Source organism: Nycticebus coucang, chromosome 1, assembly GCF_027406575.1.
Source record: "Nycticebus coucang isolate mNycCou1 chromosome 1, mNycCou1.pri, whole genome shotgun sequence".
Classification (NCBI taxonomy): domain Eukaryota; kingdom Metazoa; phylum Chordata; class Mammalia; order Primates; family Lorisidae; genus Nycticebus; species Nycticebus coucang.
This window is the reverse complement of record NC_069780.1, coordinates 90,195,012-90,212,567: the sequence shown is the minus strand read 5'-3', so window position 1 is coordinate 90,212,567 and position 17,556 is coordinate 90,195,012.

Sequence of the window (17,556 nt, the reverse complement as noted above, 5' to 3'; positions counted from 1 at the left end):
CTGAATTGCCCTGACTATAACCTTCAGATAATGTGATGACAAGTGGCAAGATTGGGCATTCTTGTTCTGTTCCTGATCTAAGTTGAGAAGTTTTTGTTCTTTCACCAAAACTATTAGCTGTGGGTTTTCTGTAAATAACCTTTGTGAGGTTGAAGTTAGTTTCCTTCTACTGTATTTTTAGTTAAACTAATTTTACCATAAGAAGATACAGGATTTTGCTGAGTGCTTTTTCTCTGCTTTTAAAAGATGACCATATATATTTTTTCCTTTATTCTATCAATACGGCATATTGCACTAACTGGTCTTTTAATGTTAAACTAGCATTGTATTTTGGGGATAAATCCTACTTGGCCAAGGTGTATAACTGTAGTATGCTGTCGATTCAAGTTACTAGTGTACTTTGAAGATTTTTGCATATATATTCATTAGAGATATTGTGGTTTTCTCACAATGTCTTTGGCTCTGGTGTTAGGATAATATTGATCTACCTTGGAGAATAAGGTAGTGTTTCCCCCTCTTCTATTATTATTTATTGGGAGTAATTGAGAAGAACTGTTATTAATTCTTCTTTAAAACTTTGGTAGAGGAGGATGGATTGCTTGAACTCAGGTGTCTGAGACCAGCCTGAGCAAGAGGGAGACCCCATCTTTAAAAAAATTAACCAAATTTGTGGCGGATGACCGCAGTCCTAGCTACTCAGGAGGCTAAGGCAGGAAAATTGCTTGAGCCCAGGAGTTTGAGGTTGCTCTGCCTAGGGTGACAAAGTAAGACCCCCATCTCAAAATAAAAAAAGTAACTTTGGTAGAATTCACCAGTGAAGGTATCTGGTTATCAATCTCTTTCGTTGTTATGTTGGTCTATTAAGATTTGTATTATGTATTTTTTCTTTTGACAGTTTGTGAATTTCAGCAATATTTTTTATTTTATTGGATTGTCTAGTTTATCAGCGTACATTTATTCACAGTATTTTCCAAAAGTACTTTATTTCTGTAAAGTTAATAGTGCTACCTCCTGTCTCAACATTGATTTTAGCTATTTACATTTTCATTTTTCTTTTTTAGTTGAGTTAAATGTTTGTAAATTTTTGTTGATATTTTCAAAGAACCTACTTTGGCCTTATGAATTTTTCTCTATTGATTTGCTATTCTCTATGTATTTACTTCTATCCTAATCTTTATTAATGTCTTCCTTTTCTTTTTGTTTTTGCTTTGAGTTTTTTATTTTTTTATTTTTTTGCCTTTTTCTAGTTTCTGAAGATGAAAGGCTACGATAATTAATTGAAACCTTTCTTATTTTTAATGTGGACATTTATATGTATAGATTTACCTCTAAACATGACTTGTGCTACATTTCATAAATTTTGGTATGTCATGGTTATATTTTATTCTTCTCAAAGCATTTTTTAACTTCCTTGTGATTAAACCTCTGACTAGTTATTTAGGGGTACATTGTTTAATTTTCACATATTTGTAAGTTTTCCAGACTTTCTTCTTTCATTGATTTTTAATATCATTCCTTTGTATGGACAGCATACTCTATGTAATTTTAATCTTTATAAATTATTGAGAAAAGTTTTATGGCCTAAAATCTTTTATGTTAAAGAGTGTTCTATGTGTATTTGAGAACAATATATATGCTGCTGTTCTTTGGTAGAGTATTCTGTAATTATCTGTTATGGGTCCTTGGTTTACAGTGTAGCTCAATGCTTCTCTTTCCTTTTTTTTTTTTTTTTTTTTTTTTGTTTGAGACATAGTCGCACTACTCCCTTGGTAGAGTGCTGTGGTGACACAGCCCACAACAACGTCAAACTCTTGGGCTTCAGCAATTCTTTTGCCTCAGCCTCCCAAGTAGCCGGGACTATAGGTGCTCACCACAATGCATGGCTAGTTTTTGTTGTAATTGTTATTGTTGTTTGGCAGGCCTGCGCTGGGTTTGATCCTGCCAGCCCCCGTGTATGTGGCTGGTGCCCTAACCACTGAGCTACGGCCACCAAGCCTTCTCTTTCCTTTTTATTTTCTGTCTAGTTTTCTTATCTGTTATTGAAAGTAGGTTGAAAGTATTCAAATGTTATTTTTAATTGCCTCTTTCTACCTGTTGTCGATTTTTGCTTCATGTATGTCAGAACTGTGTTGTCAAGAGCATGTGTGGTTATAACTATTTTATTTTCTTAGTGGATTAGTCCCTTTATGACTACATAATATTCTTTTTTGTCTCCAGTTACTCTCTTTGTTTTAAAATCTATGTTGTCTGACATTAATATAGTCATTCCCACCCATTTCTGTTTTCTTTTTGCAATGAAAAGTTTCTTTTTTGCAAAAGAAAATATAGTAGAACCTCCATAGGTGACCACCACCCTACACTGACCGCCTCCTTAAGTTGACCGACTTTTCATAGACCAGACATGCACCACATGTACGTATCAGTGCAGTAGACCCAGTGCCTTATATTGACCATGTTGTTATAGTCCCTTTGGTGGTCAACTTACAGAGGTTCTACTGTATCAAATTCCATTTTATCAGACAGTGTATGATTGAATTACATTTAAAAAAATCCATCTGCTGGGCAGTGCCTGTGGCCCCATATACCAAAGGTGGCAGGTTCAAACCCAGCCCCGGCCAAAAACTGCAAAAAAAAACAGAAAAAAAAATCCATTCTGCCAATCTCTGTTTAATCAGAAAATTTACTTTGTGTATTTTCCAAAATACCAAACTGAAAGCAATACAAAATTATGCTTACTTTCATGTATTCATAAACATATTCATAATTATATGTATTCAAAAATACATACATATTATATAATGTAAATAATCTCAAAAATGCATTTTTAGTATATGAGGGCTGTCTGGAAAGTATCTAGCATTGTTCAGGCTATTTCTCATGTTATATGACTGAATATTTTCTGGATATATGTAATAAATGCTTTTTTTCTATTAATTTGTTAATATATCAAATGTCTCTTTGTTTCAAGTGTTTTAAGCTCTGCTCAAAACATTGAAAATATAATAGTAAATAAGGGAGGCCTAGAACTTACCTTTAGTACGCTTGCACTCTAGTAATGGATTTAATAGAAAAGGAATAAATTAGAGTTACTTTACAATCGGCTGCCATTCGAAATGTTGCAGGAGCCAAGAGCTCTCAGGATGGGTGTTGGAGCTGGTGTAGGGATAAAAAGAGTAGGAGTGAGGCTGGTAGCACTCGGAATGGTGCAGCGTTTGACACACCATGGCAGGCTTTCCCATAATACAGCCTCTAACAAAACCAGGCTGTCCGGAACTCCTGGTAATAGAATTGTTTACCTTTATACCAAGAAGGTTAGAAAGCACCAAAATGTGCATGCGGCGTGTGCCCAGGCAGACTTCCAGGGGTTCACGCTGTGAGACCTAAAGTTCTTATGAGGTTGTTTAAAATTAAAAAACAAACAAAAAACAAAAAATATGTCAGTAGGGCCTATGATGGCTCCATGTGTGCTAAACGTGTTCGTGAGGGGATCAAGCGTGCTTTCCTTACTGAGGAGCAGAAAATCGTTGTGAAGTGTTGAAGGCACAAGCACAGAGTTAGAAAGCTAAATAAGAAAATGGAGCTTTTTTGAGTAATAAAAACGGAGTCTCACTTTGTTGCCCTCAGTAGAGTGCTATGGTATCACAGCTCACAGCAACCTTCAGCTCTTGGGCTTAGGCGATTTTCTTGCTTCAGCCTCCCGAGTAGCTCGGATTACAGGTGCCCATCACAACACCCGGCTAAAAAATTAAAATATTTTTAAAAAGAAAATAAATTAATTAATAAAGGAATTTCAAATTATGCAAATTCCCACAAAGACAATTCCAGCACAATGTGCTGCCATGTTCCTAGGATACTGGGATAGCTACTTCAGCCAACTTTTTCAGAGAAGACTTCTCTGAGGAGTTACTATTTGAACTGTGGCTGAAGGAAATAGCCAAGTAAAGATCTGGGGAAAGAACATCCAAATCAATGGAAGAACAAGTGTAAATGCTCAGAGATAAAACCAGGTGGATGCGTTTCTTACCTGGAGATGAGAACTATGACCATCCCAGCTGTAGTATAAAAGTTAAAGGAGAAAGAGAATAAAAAGGAAGGTGCAGACACAGTCAGAAAAAGGTAAAAAAAATACAGTTGTCCAAATTGATTGTTTGAAACAGATCCTTTCTCATGGATATCAATTTAATGGATAAAAATAGAAATGAAAAATTTCAAGTATATATATCCAATGCTATATATAAATTACTCAATATTTTGCAGATGGAAAGAGCAAGTTTCTTTTTCTCCACAGTTGCTCAAACAAGCAAGTTGTTTCATTTCTTTTCTTCTAAAGTCAAATTTACGAGGTTTATTAAATGTAAGAGTTTTCAAAGATTATTATGTTCATGTATTACAGGATTATGCAATTTTAAGCTCGTACATGGTTTTTAGAAAATTTCATTTATCTCTGCCTGATAAACTGTGTATTATTTTATGTTATGAATGTTGTTTGGTTTGGGTAGCATACCTTTAACTACTCTTGAAATTTAGCACATAAATAAGTATAAACCCAAGAATTATAAGTTTGGAATACCCCTACAGAAGAGTTAAAATATGTTTGATTTAGTTTGTACCTCTGAAGAAGAAAGAGAAAGTGTCAATTCATTAAAATATGACACTATTGCTCACAGAATTCTTGACATAGATAAATCCTAATCTAAAGAATTTTAAGCTCCCATTTATTCCCAAAGAAATTAGTCCAAAGAAGTTGGGAATGTTGATGGACCATTTGCCAACTGACCTCAGGTGCCCTCTGAAACTCTTCTTTCTCAAAAAAAAAAAAAAAAAGGCATTTTTGAGGTATCAGTACATCTTTTCTCTCCTTTCAGTTTATGTACTTCTTTATTCATGGAGCTCTTGACTGTGATAATATGAGTACCATTGATTAAGTTATCCATCAACTTACTCCCATTTGCCCATTTTAAAAAGGAAACTCAGTCATATTAAGTCAATTAAACTGGTTTGATACTTAAAAAAAATAAATAAATAAAATATTTGACAACAAAATATACCTTGGGGAAAAGAAAAAGTAGACAATTACACTTTTCTTATACTGTTTTAGGGTAGGGATAGTAATAATTTTTATGGGCACAACTATTCTTTTTTTTAATATTTTATCTTTGTTTTATTAAATCATAGCTGTGTACATTGATATGATCATGGGGCATCATTCACTAGCTTCACAGACCGTTTGACACAGTTTCATCACACTGGTTAACATAGCCTTCCTGGCCTTCTCTCAGTTACTGTGTCAAGACACTTACATTCCACATTTACCAAGTTTCACATATACCCTTGTAAAATGCACCGCTGGTGTAATCCCACCAATCCCCTTCCCTCGGCACAGCTATTCTTATTCTTTTAAGGATTTCTCAAAGTTGTATGACTGATACTAGTCCTCAGACACATGAAAATGAGGAGCGGGAATGGCACGTTTATAAACTTCAAAGTAATGCAACAGAAATTAAAAGGAGTAACTTTGTAACACTTGGTATAAACTGGGCACACAAGTGTTTCAATTCTTAGGTCTAATTTTCTAGACACCGTTGTCTTAAGAGAAAGCACAAATTAGCCACTATTTCTATGAATTGGACTTTAAAATGGAATAATTCTGGGGAAAAGTGAATTCCTACTTCTGATTTAATCCTGAGGGAAATGGAAAATGAGGAGGAAGCATGGCTTCTGATGAAAGAAAGTAAAGGTTTACTGTGGGTGACGCTGAGAATTGGCATCAGGGTTGGATCTGCTGTACTTGGACGTCCCCCATAAACATAAGACTTTGAGTACCAACTAGATATCTTTGACTTTCCATGAAGGAGAAAAATCTAAAGGGACCTTTAATGCTAAGATTCATTGTAAGAAACACAGGAAACAAAAATAACAGTAGCTTTTAAAAGTTTCTTCTAATGTAATGAATCCAGGCAAGCAATTGAGATTGGCATGATCAGCCTCAATTGTCAAGGGCTGAAGTTGCTCTGTGGCACTGCGCTGTCTTCCTTATCCGATCCTGTCATATTATGTGCCACAACATTTTTAGATTAATATCTACTGAATTTCAATAGTATATCAATACTTCATCCCATTTCCTCTAAGTTTGTCACACTGTTACTATCACAAATTGTGTTTCTATACATTCTGTGTCTGCAAAAGTAGCTCTGTAATATTGCTTTATGCAGTTTTCTTTTAAATCAGATAGAAAAAATTTAAAAAATGAAAATTTATTTATACTGTCTTTTATACTGGAAGAGGCTTTTTGCACTGAGCAAACTCTTGAGTTTTAAAAAAGACAAGCCTGGGATAGCGTCTGTGGCTCAAAGGAGCAGGGCGCCAGCCCCATATGCTGGAGGTGGCAGGTTCAAACCCAGCCCCAGCCAAAAACTGCAAATAATAATAATAATAATAAATAAAATTAAAAAATAAAAATAAAAAAGACAAGCCTTTGTACAGCTCTCTCAAAGAGTGGTGAGAAATGTAAAATAATAACAATTCTTTGCGCGTTAGATTCATTCCGTTCTCACCTGTTCTGGGAATGTGCGTACTTGCTTTTGTTACTACCTCTAAACCAGGAAGCAAGGAATAGGGATAGGTTAAGTTAAAAATGCCATAAAGAGGGCAGCGCCTGTGGCTCGAGGAGTAGGGCGCCGACCCCATATACCGAGAGTAGTGGGTTCAAACCCAGACCTGGCCCCAAAAAAGAAGAAACAAGGAAAAAAAACAAAAAATAAAAATGCCATAAAGATTACTATTCATTACTGACACTCTGCCATGTTTCTTACACAAATGCTTCCCACTTGGCTGTACATTTTGGTTAATTTCCAGAGTTCTGGAAATTATCAGTTTAAATTACCACTTTGCTCTGATAATTTTTGTCAATTTTTTTTCATTGCATCTATAGAAAGGAAAATTTTCAGAGGTCTTTATTAAATCACTTTTGCTCATGTCATTATGACATGTTAAGGAAGAAGAGGCATAGAAGGGCCTGGTGTCCTCTAAGAACTTTCCAGCATGTTGCATACATGCTTTTTCTTCTATTTACATTCGTAGACAAAATGTATCACACACCACATGTAGCTTCAAGGCAGGCTGGGAAACACCCTCATTCATGGTGCCCACATACCCTGCTATAGATTAAGAGCCCATTGTTAGCCAACCATAAGAGAATGGTTATTGAGGCAGAAAAAGACTGCCTTATTTTCTTACATACAATATATCCCCTCTTCCCCAGAGGGCTCACACAATTCTGCTCTCATAACCAACTTCATAATTCTTCTCAGCTACTTTATCCAGGTCCATGTTAAAGATCTTTATGTGCTAAGCAGTTCTTTTCATTGAGCTCAAATGTGGCTACTTATCGGGTAGCATTCTAAAAAGCATCAGAAAATGAGAATAAGCAAGGAAATCTGGCAGTGATCTCTTGAAGGCCATAATCAGACACCACTTGGCAGGAATTGCACAGATCCCCCTTACTTCTCAGAGAAGTAGGTCCCTTGTTTAGGCTAACTAAAAGAACCTGGTCTCCCTCTGTCTTTTCTCTCATAGATTCTGCTAAAGTAAAAGATGGAAATAGCAAAGGCAGAAAACACCAAAATTATGGATTTTTTTGAATGCATTAATTCAACTTTATTTAATTCAATAATTGAATAAAAATGGAATGTTCTGTAACAAATTTACGTCAATGAATTTAGCAACTAAAGTAAATGTACACATTTCTTAAATTATCAAAGCTAACTCTGAAAAAAGTAAATAATCTGAATTATCGTCTATGTTCTAAAGTTCTAAGTCTTGTTTTATTTAATATTTTACCTCTTTTCTTTTTTTTACATTTATATTATTTCTATTAATCTATATTCACATGTTCTTTCCCACGTTATGTGCAGTCTGCTTATCTGCTCATTGAAGAAATTTCTTATCTCCAATACCATCTTGATTTTTTATTTCTCTGCTGAAATAATCCCACCTGTTCATAGATTTTTTCCAGTGGCTTTCCCTATCACAATACCCTTGGTTATCATGTTACTTTCCTTCATATGTGCTGCATGTAATATCTGCATAAATATATTTACCTCTACAAAACAAGGCACTAGTTTTCCATCCTTCAATATCCCAGTCCTTAAAATCTATTTTTATTGTGATCAGGAAGAAAGGAATCCATAGGACAACTCTGGATTGGATCCAGAATAAAATTACTTTGGCTGCCACTTAAAGCAGCATGACTCAGGGCTTACATCTATCTCTTGACATAAATAATACTGAGAATAAGACGCTGGACCTCCAGCTTCAGCTGCCATACAAGAAAACGTATCTGCTGCCATATTCGTCAGATGAAATAATAGTCTTAATTCAAGAAGTTTACTCTTGCCTTCAAAAATTGCATGTGGATTTGTCTGCTAATGAAAATTAATTGAGTGTGTAAAATTACCCACTCAAATAATTCACTGGGTAAGGTAATATTCTGGTCTTCAGACTTTAGGATGCAGTTAAGTATTTCTATGGGGATTAAAATAGTATTGAGTAACTCTATTTTTTTTTTTAATTTTTTTGAGAGAGAGAGTCTCACTTTGTTGCCCAAGCTAGAGTGCCATAACCTCAGCCCTAGTTCATATCAACCCCAAACTCCCAGGTTAAATGATCCTCCTGCCTCAGCCTCCCAAGTAACTGGGACTACAGGCACCCACTCTAACACCTGGCTAATTTTTCTATTGTTAGTAGAGACAGAATCTCACTCTTGCTCAGACAGGTCTTAAATTCCTAAGTTCAAGGAATCCTCCCACTCTTGGCCTCCCAGAGTTCTAGGATTATAGTTGTGAGCCACTGCACCCTACCAAGTGACTCTATTTTTAATATTTGCCTAAATTTCCAAGGCAGTCAAATTGTGAGACAAAAAAGCCTATTGTGTTCACTGACAGCTACAGCTGTGACAAGTAGGAGCAAGGAAGGAGAAAGGAAGTTAAATGACCAGAAGAATATTACGTTTTAAGGTCAAATTGGAAGAGTGAGAAAATGGGAAATTAGTCAAATTTATATAATTGGTCTAAATTATCCACTGCACAAAAAAGACATTCACTTTTTATTTTTTTATTTTTTTTTTAATTTTTTTTATTAAATCATAACTGTATACAATGATATGATTATGGGGCATCATACACTCACTTCATAAACCATTTGACACATTTTTCTCACAGTGGTTAACATAGCCTTTCCGGCGTTATCTCAGTTACTGTGCCAAAACATTTACATTCTACATTTACCAAGTTTCGCAAATACCCCTATAATATGCACCACAGGTGTGATCCCACTGATTCCCCTCCCTCTACCCACCCCCCCCTTTCCCACTTCCCCCTATTGTTAAGTTGTAGCTGGGTTATAGCTTTCATGTGAGAGTCCCAAATTAGTTTCATAGTAGGGCTGTGTACATTGGGTATTTTTTCTTCCATTCTTGGGATACTTTACTAAGAAGAATATGTTCCAGCTCCATCCATGTAAACATGAAAGAGGTAAAGTCTCCATCTTTCTTTAAGGCTGCATAGTATTCCATGGTATACATATACCACAATTTATTAATCCATTCGTGGATCGATGGACACTTGGGCTTTTTCCATGACTTAGCTATTATGAATTGGGCTGCAATAAACATTCTGGTACAAATATCTTTGTTATGTTGTGATTTTTGGTCTTCTGGGTATATGCCCAGCAGAGGAATTACAGGATTGAATGGCAGATCTATTTTTAGATCTCTGAGTGTTCTCCATATATCTTTCCAAAAGGAATGTATTAATTTGCATTCCCACCAGCAGTGCAGAAGTGTTCCCTTTTCTCCGCATCCACGCCAGCATCTCTGGTCTTGAGATTTTGTGATATAGGCTAGTCTCAGTGGAGTTAGATGATATCTCAAAGTAGTTTTGATTTGCATTTCTCTGATGATTAAAGATGATGAGCATTTTTTCATATGTCTGAAGGCCTTGCGCCTGTCTTCTTCAGAGAAGTTTCTCTTCAAATCCCTTGCCCAGCCTGCGATGGGATCCCTTGTTTTTTTCTTGCTGATGCGTTTGAGTTCTCTGTGGATTCTGGTTATTAAACCTTTGTCAGAGTTATACCCTGCAAATATCTTCTCCCATTATGAGGGCTGTCTGCTTGCTCTGCTTACTGTGTTCTTAGCTGTGCAGAAGCTTTTTAGTTTGATCAAGTCCCAGTAGTGTATTTTTGAAGCTGCTTCAATTGCCCGGGGGGTTCTCCTCATGAAATACTCACCCAGACCAATTTCTTCAAGGGTTTTCCCTGCATTCTCCTCTAGTATTTTTATAGTTTCATGTCTTAAGTTTAAATCTTTAATCCAATGAGAGTCTATCTTAGTTAATGGTGAAAGGTGTGGGTCCAATTTCAGTCTTCTGCAGGTTGCCAGCCAGTTCACCCAGCACCATTTGTTAAATAGGGTATCTTTTCCCCACTGAATGTTTTTAATTGGCTTGTCAAAAATCAAATAGCGGTAAGTAGCAGGATTTATCTCTTGGTTCTCTATTCTGTTCCAGATATCTACTTCTCTGTTTTTGTGCCAATACCATGCTGTTTTGATCACTATCGATTTGTAGTAAAGTCTGAGGTCTGGTAGTGTGATTCCTCCAGTTTTGTTTTTATTTCTGAGTAATGTCTTGGCTATTCGAGGTTTTTTCTGATTCCATATAAAACGAAGTAATGTTTTTTCAAGATCTTTAAAATATGACAGTGGAGCTTTAATAGGGAGTGCGTTGAAATTATATATTGCTTTGGGTAGTATGGACATTTTGATAATGTTGATTCTTCCTAGCCATGAGCATGGTATGTTTTTCCATTTGTTAACATTTTCAGCTATTTCTTTTCTTAGAGTTTCATAGTTCTCTTTATAGAGATCTTTCACGTCTTTTGTTAGGTAAATTCCCAAATATTTCATCTTCTTTGGCACTACTGTGAATGGGATAGAGTCCTTAACTGCTTTTTCAATTTGACTGTTGTTGGTGTATATAAAGGCTACCGATTTATGAATGTTGATTTTGTAACCTGAGACGCTGCTGTATTCCTTGATCACTTCTAGGAGTTTTGTAGTAGAGTCCCTAGTGTTTTCCAGATACACAATCATATCATCTGCGAAGAGCGAGAGTTTGATCTCTTCTGACCCTATATGGATACCCTTGATCGCCTTTTCTTCCCTAATTGCGGTGGCTAAAACTTCCATTACAATATTGAAAAGCAATGGAGACAATGGGCAGCCTTGTCTGGTTCCTGATCTGAGTGGAAATGATTCCAATTTAACTCCATTCAATATGATATTGGCTGTGGGTTTGCTGTAGATAGCCTCTATCAGTTTAAGAAAAGTCCCTTCTAGACCAATTTTCTTGAGTGTTCTGATCATGAAGGGATGCTGGATATTATCAAAAGCTTTTTCTGCATCAATTGAGAGAATCATATGGTCTTTGTTTTTTAATTTGTTTATGTGCTGAATTACATTTATAGATTTACATATATTGAACCAGCCTTGAGACCCTGGGATAAAACCAACTTGGTCATGATGTATAATTTGTTTGATGTGTTGTTGGATTCTGTTTGTCAGGATCTTGTTGAATATTTTTGCATCTATATTCATTAGTGATATTGGTCTATAATTTTCTTTTCTTGTTGGGTCTTTTCCTGGTTTGGGGATCAGGGTGATGTTTGCTTCATAGAACGTGTTGGGTAGTCTTCCTTCTTTTTCTACATTTTGGAACAGGTTGAGTAATATAGGTACTAATTCCTCTTTAAAGGTTTGGTAGAATTCTGACGTGAAAACATCTGGTCCCGCGCTTTTCTTTTTAGGGAGGTTTTGTATAGTTGATGCTATTTCTGAACTTGATATGGGTCTGTTCAACATTTCCACTTGATTCTGGTTAAGTCTTGGAAGGTGGCGTGCTTCCAAGTATTGATCTATTTCCTTCAGATTTTCATATTTCTGAGAATAAAGTTTCTTGTAATATTCATTAAGGATTTTTTGGATTTCTGATGAGTCTGTGGTTATTTCGTCTTTGTTGTTTCTGATTGATGATATTAGAGATTTTACTCTTTTTTTCCTGATTAGGTTGGCCAGAGGTTTATCTATTTTATTGACCTTTTCAAAAAACCAGCTTTTTGATTTATTGATCTGTTGTATTATTCTTTTGTTTTCAATTTCATTTAATTCTGCTCTAATTTTGGTTATTTCTTTTCTTCTACTGGGTTTGGGGTTGGAATGTTCTTCCTTTTCCAGTTGCGTGAGATGTCCCATTAAGTTGTTAACTTCCTCTCTTTCCGTTCTCTTGAGGACGGCTTGCAGTGCTATAAATTTCCCTCTTAGAACTGCCTTTGCAGTGTCCCAGAGGTTCTGATAGTTTGTGTCTTCATTGTCATTTTGTTCCAAAAAATTGGTGATTTCTTTCTTTTTTTTTTTTTTTTTTTATTGTTGGGGATTCATTGAGGGTACAATAAGCCAGGTTACACTGATTGCAATTGTTAGGTAAAGTCCCTCTTGCAATCATGTCTTGCCCCCATAAAGTGTGACACACACCAAGGCCCCACCCACCTCCCTCCTTCCCTCTTTCTGTTTCCCCCCCCATAACCATAATTGTCATTAATTGTCCTCATATCAAAATTGAGTACATAGGATTCATGCTTCTCCATTCTTGTGATGCTTTACTAAGAATAATATCTTCCATGTCCATCCAGGTTAATATGAAGGATGTAAAGTCTCCATTTTTTTTAATGGCTGAATAGTATTCCATGGTATACATATACCACAGCTTGTTAATCCATTCCTGGGTTGGTGGGCATTTAGGCTGTTTCCACATTTTGGCGACTGTAAATTGAGCTGCAATAAACAGTCTAGTACAAGTGTCCTTATGATAAAAGGATTTTTTTCCTTCTGGGTAGATGCCCAGTAATGGGATTGCAGGATCAAATGGGAGGTCTAGCTTGAGTGCTTTGAGGATTCTCCATACTTCCTTCCAGAAAGGTTGTACTAGTTTGCAGTCCCACCAGCAGTGTAAAAGTGTTCCCTTCTCTCCACATCCACGCCAGCATCTGCAGTTTTGAGATTTTGTGATGTGGGCCATTCTCACTGGGGTTAGATGATATCTCAGGGTTGTTTTGATTTGCATTTCTCTAATATATAGAGATGATGAACATTTTTTCATGTGTTTGTTAGCCATTCGTCTGTCGTCTTTAGAGAAAGTTCTATTCATGTCTCTTGCCCATTGATATAAGGGATTGTTGGCTTTTTTCATGTGGATTACTTTGAGTTCTCTATAGATCCTAGTTATCAAGCTTTTGTCTGATTGAAAATATGCAAATATCCTTTCCCATTGTGTAGGTTGTCTCTTTGCTTTGGTTATTGTCTCCTTAGCTGTACAGAAGCTTTTCAGTTTAATGAAGTCCCATTTGTTTCTTTTTGTTGTTGTTGCAATTGCCATGGCAGTCTTCTACATGAAGTCTTTCCCCAGGCCAATATCTTCCAGTGTTTTTCCTATGCTTTCTTGGAGGGTTTTTATTGTTTCATGCCTTAAGTTTAAGTCCTTTATCCATCTTGAATCAATTTTTGTGAGTGGGGAAAGGTGTGGGTCCAGTTTCAGTCTTTTACATGTAGACATCCAGTTCTCCCAACACCATTTATTGAATAGGGAGTCTTTCCCCCAAGGTATGTTCTTGTTTGGTTTATCAAAGATTAGGTTGTTGTAAGATGTTAGTTTCATTTCTTGGTTTCCATTCGATTCCAAGTGTCTATGTCTCTGTTTTTGTGCCAGTACCATGCTGTCTTGAGCACTATGGCTTTGTAGTACAGACTAAAATCTGGTATGCTGATGCCCCCAGCTTTATTTTTATTACAGAGAACTGCCTTAGCTATACGGGGTTTTTTCCAGTTCCATACAAAACGCAGAATCATTTTTTCCAAATCTTGAAAGTATGATGTTGGTATTTTGATAGGAATGGCATTGAATAGGTAGATTGCTTTGGGAAGTATGGACATTTTAACAATGTTGATTCTTCCCATCCATGAGCATGGTAAGTTCTTCCATTTGTTAATATCCTCTGCTATTTCCTTTCTGAGGATTTCATAGTTTTCTTTATACAGGTCCTTCACCTCCTTCGTTAGGTATATTCCTAGGTATTTGATTTTCTTTGAGACTATGGTGAAGGGAGTTATGTCCTTAATTAGCTTCTCATCTTGACTGTTATTGGTGTACACAAAGGCTACTGACTTGTGGACATTGATTTTATATCCTGAAACATTACTGTATTTTTTGATGACTTCTAGGAGTCTTGTGGTTGAGTCTTTGGGGTTCTCTAAGTATAAGATCATGTCGTCAGCAAAGAGGGAGAGTTTGACCTCCTCTGCTTCCATTTGGATTCCCTTTATTTCCTTGTCTTGCCTAATTGTATTGGCTAGAACTTCCAGCACTATGTTGAATAGTAAAGGTGACAGAGGACAACCTTGTCTGGTTCCAGTTCTAAGAGGAAAAGCTTTCAGTTTTACTACATTCAGTAAAATATTGGCTGTGGGTTTGTCATAGATAGCTTCAATCAGTTTTAGAAATGTGCCACCTATGCCTATACTCTTCAGTGTTCTAATTAGAAAAGGATGCTGGATTTTATCAAATGCTTTTTCTGCATCTATTGAGAGGATCATGTGATCTTTATTTTTGCCTCTGTTAATATGGTGGATAATGTTTATAGACTTGCGTATGTTAAACCAGCCTTGCATCCCTGGGATGAAGCCTACTTGATCATGATGAATGACTTTTTTGATGATAAGCTGTAATCTATTGGCTAGGATTTTGTTGAGAACTTTTGCGTCTATGTTCATGAGTGAGATTGGTCTGAAATTCTCCTTTTTGTTTGGGTCTTTTCCTGGTTTTGGTATCAGGGTGATGTTTGCTTCATAGAATGTGTTGGGGAAGATTCCTTCTTCCTCAGTTTTTTGGAATAATTTCTGCAGTACAGGAATAAGCTCTTCCTTGAAGGTTTGATAGAATTTTGGAGTGAAGCCATCTGGACCAGGGCATTTTTTGGTTGGAAGCTTTTTTATTGTTTCTTTGATCTCAGTGCTTGAAATTGGTCTGTTCAGGAGCTCTATTTCTTCCTGGCTGAGTCTAGGGAGAGGGTGTGATTCCAAATATTGATCCATTTCTTTCACATTGTCAAATTTCTGGGCATAGAGTTTCTGGTAGTATTCAGAGATGATCTCTTGTATCTCTGTGGGATCAGTTGTTATTTCCCCTTTATCATTTCTGATTGAGGTTACTAGAGATTTTACTTTTCTATTCCTCGTTAGTCTGGCCAATGGTTTATCTACTTTATTTATTTTTTCAAAAAACCAACTCCTTGTTTCATTAATTTTCTGAATGATTCTTTTGTTTTCAATTTCATTGATCTCTGATTTGATTTTGGATATTTCTTTTCTTCTACTGAGTTTAGGCTTAGATTGTTCTTCTTTTTCCAATTCCATAAGTTCTCTTGTGAGATTGTTGATGTGCTCTCTTTCTGTTTTTAGAATGTAGGCATCTAAAGCGATGAATTTTCCTCTCAAAACTGCTTTTGCAGTATCCCACAGGTTTTGGTAGCTTGTGTCTTCATTGTTGTTATGCTCAAGGAAGTTAATGATTTCCTGTTTTATTTCTTCCTTCACCCATCTGTTATTCAACAGAAGATTGTTTAATTTACATGCCTTTGGGTGGGGTCGAGCATTTTTCTTAGAGTTGAGTTCCACCTTTAGTGCCTTATGGTCTGAGAAGATACAAGGTAAAATTTCAATTCTTTTGATTCTGTTGATATTTGTTTTGTGTCCCAGGATATGATCAATTTTGGAGAATGTTCCATGGGGTGATGAGAAGAATGTATATTCTTTATCTTTGGGGTGGAGTGTTCTATATGCGTCTATCAAGCACAGTTGTTCTAGAGTCTCATTTAAGTCTCTTATATCCTTGTTTAATTTCTGTTTATCGGATCTGTCCAGCTCTGTAAGAGGAGTGTTAAAGTCCCCTGTTATGATGGTATTATCAGATATCATATTGCTCAGACTGAGTAAGGTCTGCTTCAAGAATCTGGGAGCATTTAAATTGGGTGCATAAATATTTAGAATTGAAATGTCTTCTTGTTGTATTTTTCCCTTGACCAATATAAAGTGACCATATTTGTCTTTTTTGACTTTAGTTGCTTTAAATCCACATGTATCTGAAAATAAGATTGCAACTCCTCTTTTCTTCTGAATTCCATTTGCCTGAAAAATTGTCTTCCAACCCTTGACTCGGAGCTTTAATTTGTCTTTTGAAGCCAGGTGTGTTTCTTGCAGACAGCAAATGGATGGCTTGTGTTTTTTAATCCAGTCAACCAATCTATGTCTCTTCAGTGGGGAATTCAAGCCATTAACATTTATTGAGATAATTGACAAGTGTGGTAGTATTCTATTCGTCTTATTTTGTGAGAGTCCATTGCTTAGTTTTATCTTTTGCATCAGTGTGGAGGTTAGGTTCTGTCCTTTAATTTCTGAGTTCTTACTTTGCTGCTGATCCATTGTGGTGGTCAGTGTGCAGAACAGGTTGAAGTATTTCCTGTAGAGCTGGTGTTGTTGTGGCGACTTTCCTCAATGTTTGTATATCCGTAAATGATTTGATTTCTCCGTCAATTTTGAAGCTTAGCTTAGCAGGGTACAGAATTCTGGGCTGAAAATTGTTCTTTTTAAGTAGATTAAAGGTAGATGACCATTGTCTTCTTGCTTGGAAAGTTTCATTAGAGAAGTCTGCGGTTACTCTGATGGATTTGCCCCTGTAGGTCAACTGGCGCTTACTCCTGGCAGCTTGCAGAATCTTTTCTTTGGTCTTGACTTTGGACAGGTTCATCACAATGTGTCTTGGAGAAGCTCGGTTAGAGTTGAGGCGACCTGGGGTCCGATATCCCTCTGAAAGCAGTGTGTCAGAATCTTTGGTGATATTTGGGAAATTTTCTTTTATAATATTCTCTAGTATGGCTTCCATTCCTCTGGGGCATTCTTCTTCCCCTTCTGGAATTCCTATAACTCGTATGTTGGAACGCTTCATAAAGTCCCATAATTCTGACAGTGAACGTTCTGCTTTCTCTCTCTTCTTTTCTGCCTCTTTTACTATCTGAGTTATCTCAAAAACTTTGTCTTCTACCTCTGAAATTCTTTCTTCTGCATGGTCTAACCTGTTGCTGATACTTTCCATTGCATCTTTAAATTCCCTGATTGACTGTTTCATTTCCTTCAGCTCTGCTATATCCTTTTTATATTCTTCATATCGTTCATCTCTTATTTGATTCTGTTTTTGAATTTCCTTTTGGTTATTTTCCACTTTATTAACAGTTTCCTTCATTGTTTCCATCATTTCCTTCATTGTTTTCAACATGTGTATTCTAAATTCCCTTTCTGTCATTCCTAACATTTCTGTATAGGTGGAATCCTCTGCAGTAGCTACCTCATGGTCCCTTGGCGGGGTAGTTCTGGACTGGTTCTTCATGTTGCCTGGAGTT